The following is an 8,340-nucleotide window of genomic DNA, read 5'->3' as shown; positions in this document are numbered from 1 at the left end:
CTGCCGCCGTCGCAAGTCGCTCAACTCAGCTCAGCTCTCAAATTGCGCCGCCCCGCGCTGTTTCTGCCTTGCTTTTTAGTGTGCCGAAGCCTTAATAAAGAAAATTATTATTATTATCTATGTGGACTTTAGAGTGGTCCAAAAAACGCTTTTTATATTTTTGAATGTGCTGTTATTTGAGGTCGGTAATATTGTAGGTAGGTACATGTAACAAAGGACCATGTTATGTTATTTTCTAGAGGCCTGGAGCCTCAACTGCTGTTACCTAATTACTTAGTGATTAGTAAAAGTACCTTTGAAATAAATACACATGAATGTACAAGTTAATGTTTTATTCACTATTTTTGCATTTCCCTCCTAGAACATAGAACATAGAGGGCAAATTTCTTTTTAATCACCGCCAATTAATTGTTTTATTTAAATAGTTTCTAGTAATGTAAGTAATTGTTTTAGTCATTACATAACGTCGCGTTGTTTTAAGCTGTCAACTCTGTAAACATAGTATTTTAGCTATCTATTGCAACTAACCAGTTGTGCCTACCTTACCAAACGTCTTCAGGGGCCGATATTATAAGGGGGCTAGCTGTAAGTTACAATTTACAAGCGGAAGTCTCTTTCTATCGTCTTCTGCTAGAAAAAGACTTCCGCTTGTCTGCACTAGTAGTTGTATCCATGAACAGAAAGCGCTGTTATAGCTATAGCAATAAAAAATGGCAGCTAAAATTATGAATAATCCTTTAAAATATTGCAAGATATATATTTTGTTTATTTCACTGTCTGATAATGTAGATTCAGGCTCTCATTCAGGATTAAAGGCTATTCAGTGTTTGTTATTTATCTGTCAGATTTAAAAAGGTTATTAGGTACCTTAATGAATAATGCTATTTGCGAAAGTATATATTAAAAAAATGTATTAAGTATTGTTCATATCTAAGGCATAACACAAAACTAAACAACTTGCATGATTTTTGAAGAATACTTTTTCATACATTTTATAATTTAAGCTGCCTTTTTCTCATCGCTATGATGACAGTCTAAAGAGTGAGTGACTATTGATAGGGTAGCACCAACAGATTTGTTGGAATAGCTAACTAAATGCTGTGTTTACAGATCAGTGTGGACAGCTTAGCAACATGTTATTGGTATTAATTACAGTTGCTGGCATATTAAAAAGTAGCTTGCTCTCACATAATATAGGTATATTGTGTCACTGTAGCAATACATTGTGAGACACACATAATATAATATTGTTGTCACTGAAAATTAAAAATGAAAATAAAAAAATGTTTATTCGGTTTTAGAATTACTTATACAATTGTGTGTTGGCGCCTCTTTTTAAGTAACAAATACCTGTGTTAAGAAGCACTCTGAAAACAAAAATGTTGTCAATTTTACAGCAGATCTGTGACTGCAAAACTGTATCACTATAGCAATATGTTGTGTGACACGCATATATTGTTGTCACTCTGACAACATAAATGTTGTCGATATGGCTACATAACTGTATCACTATAACAATATGTTGTGTGACACGCATATATTGTTGTCACTCTAACAACAAAAATGTTGTCGGTTTGGCTGCAAAACTGTGTCATTATAGCAATATGTTGTGTGACACGTATATATTGTTGACAGTCTGACAACATAAATCTTGTCTATTTGGCAGCGGAGCTGTGTCACTGTAACGATACATTGTGCGACACACATAATATCGTCAGGTGACAAGCAAAACTCACTAATTACCACCACAAGTTCATAGCCATAGTGAACCATATTAGTACTAAAAGAAGGTCGATTTTTTTTTAGTAATTAGTGACTTTTGCTTGTCACCTGACGATATATTGAATATATTAATATATTGATATATTCAATCCATTTAGTGTGTCTCACAATGTATCGCTACAGTAACACCGTCCGCTGCCAAATAGACAACATTTATGTTGTCAGACTGACAACAATATATGCGTGTCACATAACATATTGCTATAGTGGCACAGTTTTGCGGCCAAATCGACAACATTTTTGTTGTCAGTCTGACAACAATATATGCGTGCCACACAACATATTCCTATAGTGACACAGTTATGTAGCCAAATCGACAACATTTATGTTGCCAGACTGACAACAATATATGCGTGCCACACAACATATTGCTTTAGTGGCACAGTTTTGCAGCCAAATCGACAACTTTTTTGTTGTCAGTCTGACAACAATATATGCGTGCCACACAACATATTGCTATAGTGAGACAGTTATATAGCCAAATCGACAACATTTATGTTGCCAGACTGACAACAATATATGCGTGCCACACAACATATTGCTTTAGTGACACAGTTATATAGCCAAATCGACAACATTTATTTTGTCAGACTGACAACAATATATGCGTGTCACACAACATATTGCTATAGTGACACAGTTATGTAGCCAAATCGACAACAATTATGTTGTCAGTCTGACAACAATATATGCGTATCACACAAAACATTGCTAAAGTGACACAGTTTTGCAGCCAAATCGACAACATTTATGTTTTCAGACTGACAACAATATATGCGTATCACACAACATATTGCTGTAGTGACACAGTTATATAGCCAAATCGACAACATTTATGTTGTCAGTCTGACAACAATATATGCGTATCACACAAAATATTGCTATAGTGACACAGTTTTGCAGCCAAATCGACAACATTTATGTTGTCATACTGACAACAATATATGCGTATCACACAAAATATTGCTAAAGTGACACAGTTTTGCAGCCAAATCGACAACATCTTTGTTGTCACACTGACAACAATATGTCACAAAACTTGTTTTGATTATATGACAACGTTGTACACATTGCTACAGTGACACAGCTCTACTGTCAAATTAACAAAGTTTTTTGTTGTCAGAGTGACAACAATTAATCACAAAATTTGTTTTGACTTTATGACAACGTTGTATACATTGTTAATAGACATTGTGTTCTGGACAATTGTAAAAGTTGTTGCAGAATGTTGTTATATCAACAATAAACTGGCGACAATAAAAACGTTAACTCAATAGCAATGTAACAATGTGGGTTGTGTGGCGTTAAAGTTTTATTGTTAGATCAACAGTATTTTTCTCTCAGTGTAATACCTTTAAACGAGCAATTCTTGTTTATTTATTTATATGTAAGTATATATATTTTGGGGATCTCGGAAACTCCTCTAACGTTTCTATGAAATTTGCTATATGGGGGTTTTTGGGGGCGATAAATTAATCTAGCTAGGTCTTATCTCTGGGAAAACGCGCATTTTTGACTTTTTATATGTTTTCCGAGCAAAACTCGGCCTCCCAGATATTATTGGTTTAATGTGACTATCGTCAAAACATTACACAGGAACATTACAAATCTGCCTGATCTTACGATCGGCCGCCGACAGATATATTCAATCTAGTGAAATCGTTTTGTCATTTAAAGGTTTTTTCGCCAACTGTATTGATTCGTCGATCGTGACCGTGTCCTCACGGAAAGGTACCGGTTTGCCCCCCTGACCTGCTTGACAGATTTCGCGTCTTCGAAAATTAAAATTAAACACCAATTCAGTATAATTAAAGTTAAATGAAGATAAGTCACGCAGTGAAAGTATTATTTATACTTACGTAATAATTTCATAGACGTTTGACGTTTAAAATAACACTTGCACTACGTGGGCTATCAAAATCGTGGCAGACTTTTCTTGGTCTAACTCTATCAGTTATTCTCTCGCAAAAATAACTCGCATGTATTCGACTCTTAAATATAATAAGTTAGGTTTAAGTGACTCTTAAACAAGCTGTCATGTCTGAAGAAATATATTCTTTAATACCAAGGCTTAAACTCGGTAAATATTAGGTTAAGTCTTAATTTTACCCTAAAAACCCAGGATTAGGCTGCCTTAGGCAATAAACCTAGTAGTATACCATGGTACACAATCAAATATAGGTACATACCTATGTAACGTCATTTTGGGTTGCATTAATTCGCGGGGCAATATTTAACAACCATTTTAAATAAAAAGGAATTCGTTTTTCAGCGTTTGCTTAAAACCATTGTTTCTAATGCTTAGAGCTTAAAATAGCTGTTTAATTTTGACCCTCATACCATCAAATTTACTTTTAGAAAGCTATGTAAACATGAGGGCTTGTCTCTATGTTTTTCTTCACCTAAAATAATTTATTTCCAATATAGGTGATAATTACTGTTTTAATTAAATATTAAAAACAGACTGAGATAATTTGGCACGTCATACGTCGGGATTATCAAAGTGTAATGAACACTCAAACCGCTTGTTTACCTGCCTATCTTCACATTTATTTAAACAAACATACATTATCTGTTATATTTTTATAATTTTTCACTTCCTATATCAAAACAAATATAAACAATACTTTATTTTGATTATATCTGCTACTTGGCGGTAGGTATAAATAAGATTGTACACGAAGTAATTTTATGATCAAAATCTAAAAATTTTTAAATTATATTCGTCTGAAATATATTAGCAGCAATAATGGAATAAAGTCGTATACTCTCTGACCCTTTTTAAAAATGCACAACGCCAGTCAATGGATTAAAACAACTTCATCTCATTATGAAGTCCCTATGAACTGTCACCAGCTATCTCTGTGCTAAAAATAGCTCCCCCAAATCAATACTGCGTGAATCAATAGTACCTAGGCACCCAGCGACCGCCTAGAGACGAATTTAGTTCTGCCGCCCGCCGAGAGATGGCGCCACGGATATCGAAATTTTGTGTAAGTTGCTCATGGTAACAAAGAAATTTAGTACTTCCGTGGTATTAATAAGTACTTCGTTTTAGTCTAAATAGGTTGTTTTTATGTTATTTTGTATGCACAGTTTACTAGGTGTTTGCTAAATTATTGTAAGTCGACTAAATTGCTATTGGGAAATTGGCTTTGAAGGAAGTTAAAGCATGTATAATACTTACATGGCAATAATTCCTAAACATATGACTTGATTTTTGGCAATCTAGAATACTACATACGAGTAATCATAAGAATATCGTATTATTTTATTACATAATAATGATCTAACGTTTTTATACAACATTTATAGTTATTGAATAAAATTCTTTCCACACCTAAGTACTTAGGTAGATACTTACTTACTTTTTTATATTATAGTCGAATAAATAACGTAAAGGTAAGTTTACTTTCTACTCGCATGTATTGTCTGTGTGGGCATTACGATTACGATTGACTAAAACTATAGTATGTCCTTCCTTGGGCTTCAAACTATCTCCATAAGGTGTATTCGGGTAATACCGAATGTCGGATAATTCCGAAATTCAGATGAAAATCACCTTTAATTCCATCATAATAAAAGTCTCTTTTCGGAACTATCCGACAGTTTTCGACATTCGGAATTACCCGAGTAAACCTTACCAAATTTTATCTCAATCGGTTCAGCAGTTTAAGGCGTGAAGAAGACAGACTGATAAATGGCTATCACATTTATAATATTAGGAGCGATTATTTTACAATGTAGGTAGGTAAAGAAATCATTTATGGTTCTCAGTTTTACCGTCGATTGATGCTACGATAAGCAAGTACCTACAGTTTGGAAATAGCTTATATTTAGAAATACCTTGGCAAACGGTTGCCATGCAAGATAACCTTATCAGGTAGTAACAGTATTGAGTGCCTTTCCTTGTACTGATATCGGTGTTCAAACGTACATATTTTGGCTTTTTTCGTAACCTTGTCATAGTTAACGATTAATTAAAGTTATGTCATTAATAAAATTTGTTGTTGGAAGTTTGTATTTATGCCAAACAAATAAAAAAACAATTTGAATGAATTAAAAACATTAAATTAAAATTCCTCGAATTCTAATCAAACAATTCCTCTTTTTTTAATGACATTAACGAGAAAATAAAGAAAATGTTGTCCCATCTTATACCCGACGCGATGTTATTTCGGGGATCAAATAAATCATAAAAGGTACCCACATTTCAAGTTCGACGCATCTACTTAAAACATTTAATTAGCGTGATGTATTCTATTGAATTTAATTACTTCGTGCCGATGGTCTAAAACGGATAGGTACCTAAGTAAACTGTAAGCAGTTTGAAAATCAAATAAAGACTGAGAATAAAAAAAGTATGGAGCCACGCAATAGAAAGTCCTATCTGACTATTTTAGTCATAAGTCATAACAAATATAAGATTTTGATAAAGCAGTATTTTCATCAAATAAATACGAGCCCACGAATATCAGTCTATTGTTTCGATACGACAATCTCAAATTATATTAAAGTTAACAACATACAAATCATACAATCATAGTAAAAATATCAAACAGTATAATCTATCTATACCTAACTGTTAACTGTCCATCGGTGGACCTTATGCGTCTTGTAATAAGGTGGATGTACAGTTAGGTGTTGCTGTTTGTACAAGCCAGATTGAACATAATCGACCACAGTACTGATCGAATCCAATACCGATATTGCAGTCATTTCAATACCGGTGTGAAGTAAACCATACTTTGCTAAATTAGCTCGAACCGAAATCTCATTTTGTGAGCGTTGTAACATCCCGGTGGGTGCGGTACCACTGGTCTTTTGTTACGTAATACGTAAATTTGATGTAAGCATATTAAGTATAACTTTTTACCATTAATAAAATTTAAAATAAACTATAAAATTTGACCTAAATAAATAAATTAAACTAGAACTAAACAAAATAAAAAAATTGTCCGCAAATCTGTTTCGCTAATGCGATGTAGGAATTATTTTGAAGTAAATATGTAGGTAACTATTTTTATTAGGACTATAATATAGTGTACTCAATTACTTAATTGTTAAATGAATTAAAAAAATACTTATTAGGTAAGCAGTTTAGTACTTAAACTAAAAAACTTAAACGTACGGTTTTACATACCACATAATATTCTTTTTACAAATGTTTTATTTGGTTGATCAGTAAAAATGCCAATTATCATTAAGTTCATCGTTTGTATAACTAAACCTTTTGTTGTTGTACCTATTTTTGTGCTAAAAAAGTTTAATATAGTATAACGCATAGTACCTACGCAACAAATACCTACAAATAAGTACCTACAAACAATATGAACTTGGTTGAACAAAATAGAATATTGTTTGTGTCTGCTCGAAATAAAGTTAATTAGTTGTACAATTATTAGTTGTACCTACATACCACCTACACCTTAATTAATATTTTTTACTACGTCTTCAAAACAAGAATTCCATATATGTAGGTATGTTGTGACTGTTCGTTGTTAAAACAATCAAAAACATAGTTATCTTGATCAAGAACTATGTATGATGAATGATTTTGATTCAGACGTCTTGTCTCAAAAACTGTCGTGTCATGTTCGAGCTAGAGATGCCCTCATGACCCTCCTCTCAGCAACACCTCAAATTAAAGGTACCGTTCGGATTACGACTACATTATTTAGTATTACTGCAGCAGTATTGCAGCACGATATTACTGCTAACTGCGCTGCTGCCGCAAATGTCAAAACTCGATGTTAGAGCAGACGATTCAACGGAGCCACGCCGTTCTGTCGCCAAAATAGTGTTTAGGTTTGTTTTTAAACTTTATTTATGTATGTTAATCTGTAAAGTAGATAAGTATGTATCTGATGGTCCTTTGTTGCCTGGCAATACATGCTTTTTAATTTTGATTTTTGCCTCCTCGTAAAACAAATTATTTAGGTACTTATTGCAAATACGTTATCATTTTAACTGACAACTACAAATAACCTCAACTTACCTACCTACCTACCCACTGAACTGAGGTAAACCTTACAACTGTCCCATCACTATCCACCTGATTGTCTTATTCACCACACTTGTGACGTCATTAGTGATCTAAACTAAATTTCAATAGAAAGCCAAAATCTTGAAGAGGCTTATGGCAAAGATCAATCGATCCATCTGTGTCGGTAATCTTTTGATTGATCTATGCCTTTTGTCCCTCGTTATTCATTATCTCACATTAAAAGAACATTCTACATATCACTATCTCGTTTACCCTTTACTTAAACTTAATGTTATAACAGAGATAGAAGACTTTTGACCGCTACAGTTTTTTACTATTATCAATTTGGGATACGTCGAGCAGAACGTAGATGACGTCTATTGTTCGAAGACGGAAATGTGTGTTATGTTAGTTTTTTACGGCGAATGAATTAAATTGATATATTCGTATTTTGATAGCGGACAGCATTTCACAATCAACATTATTTTGTTACATCTATTTGTAACGGTGATGCTATTTTAGATATAATTTAGAATGTAACTCTAATTCAAATGAAATTCATGTTACCTTAT

Source organism: Cydia fagiglandana, chromosome 17 (assembly GCF_963556715.1).
Source record: "Cydia fagiglandana chromosome 17, ilCydFagi1.1, whole genome shotgun sequence".
NCBI lineage: Eukaryota > Metazoa > Arthropoda > Insecta > Lepidoptera > Tortricidae > Cydia > Cydia fagiglandana.
This window is presented reverse-complemented; position numbering follows the sequence as displayed.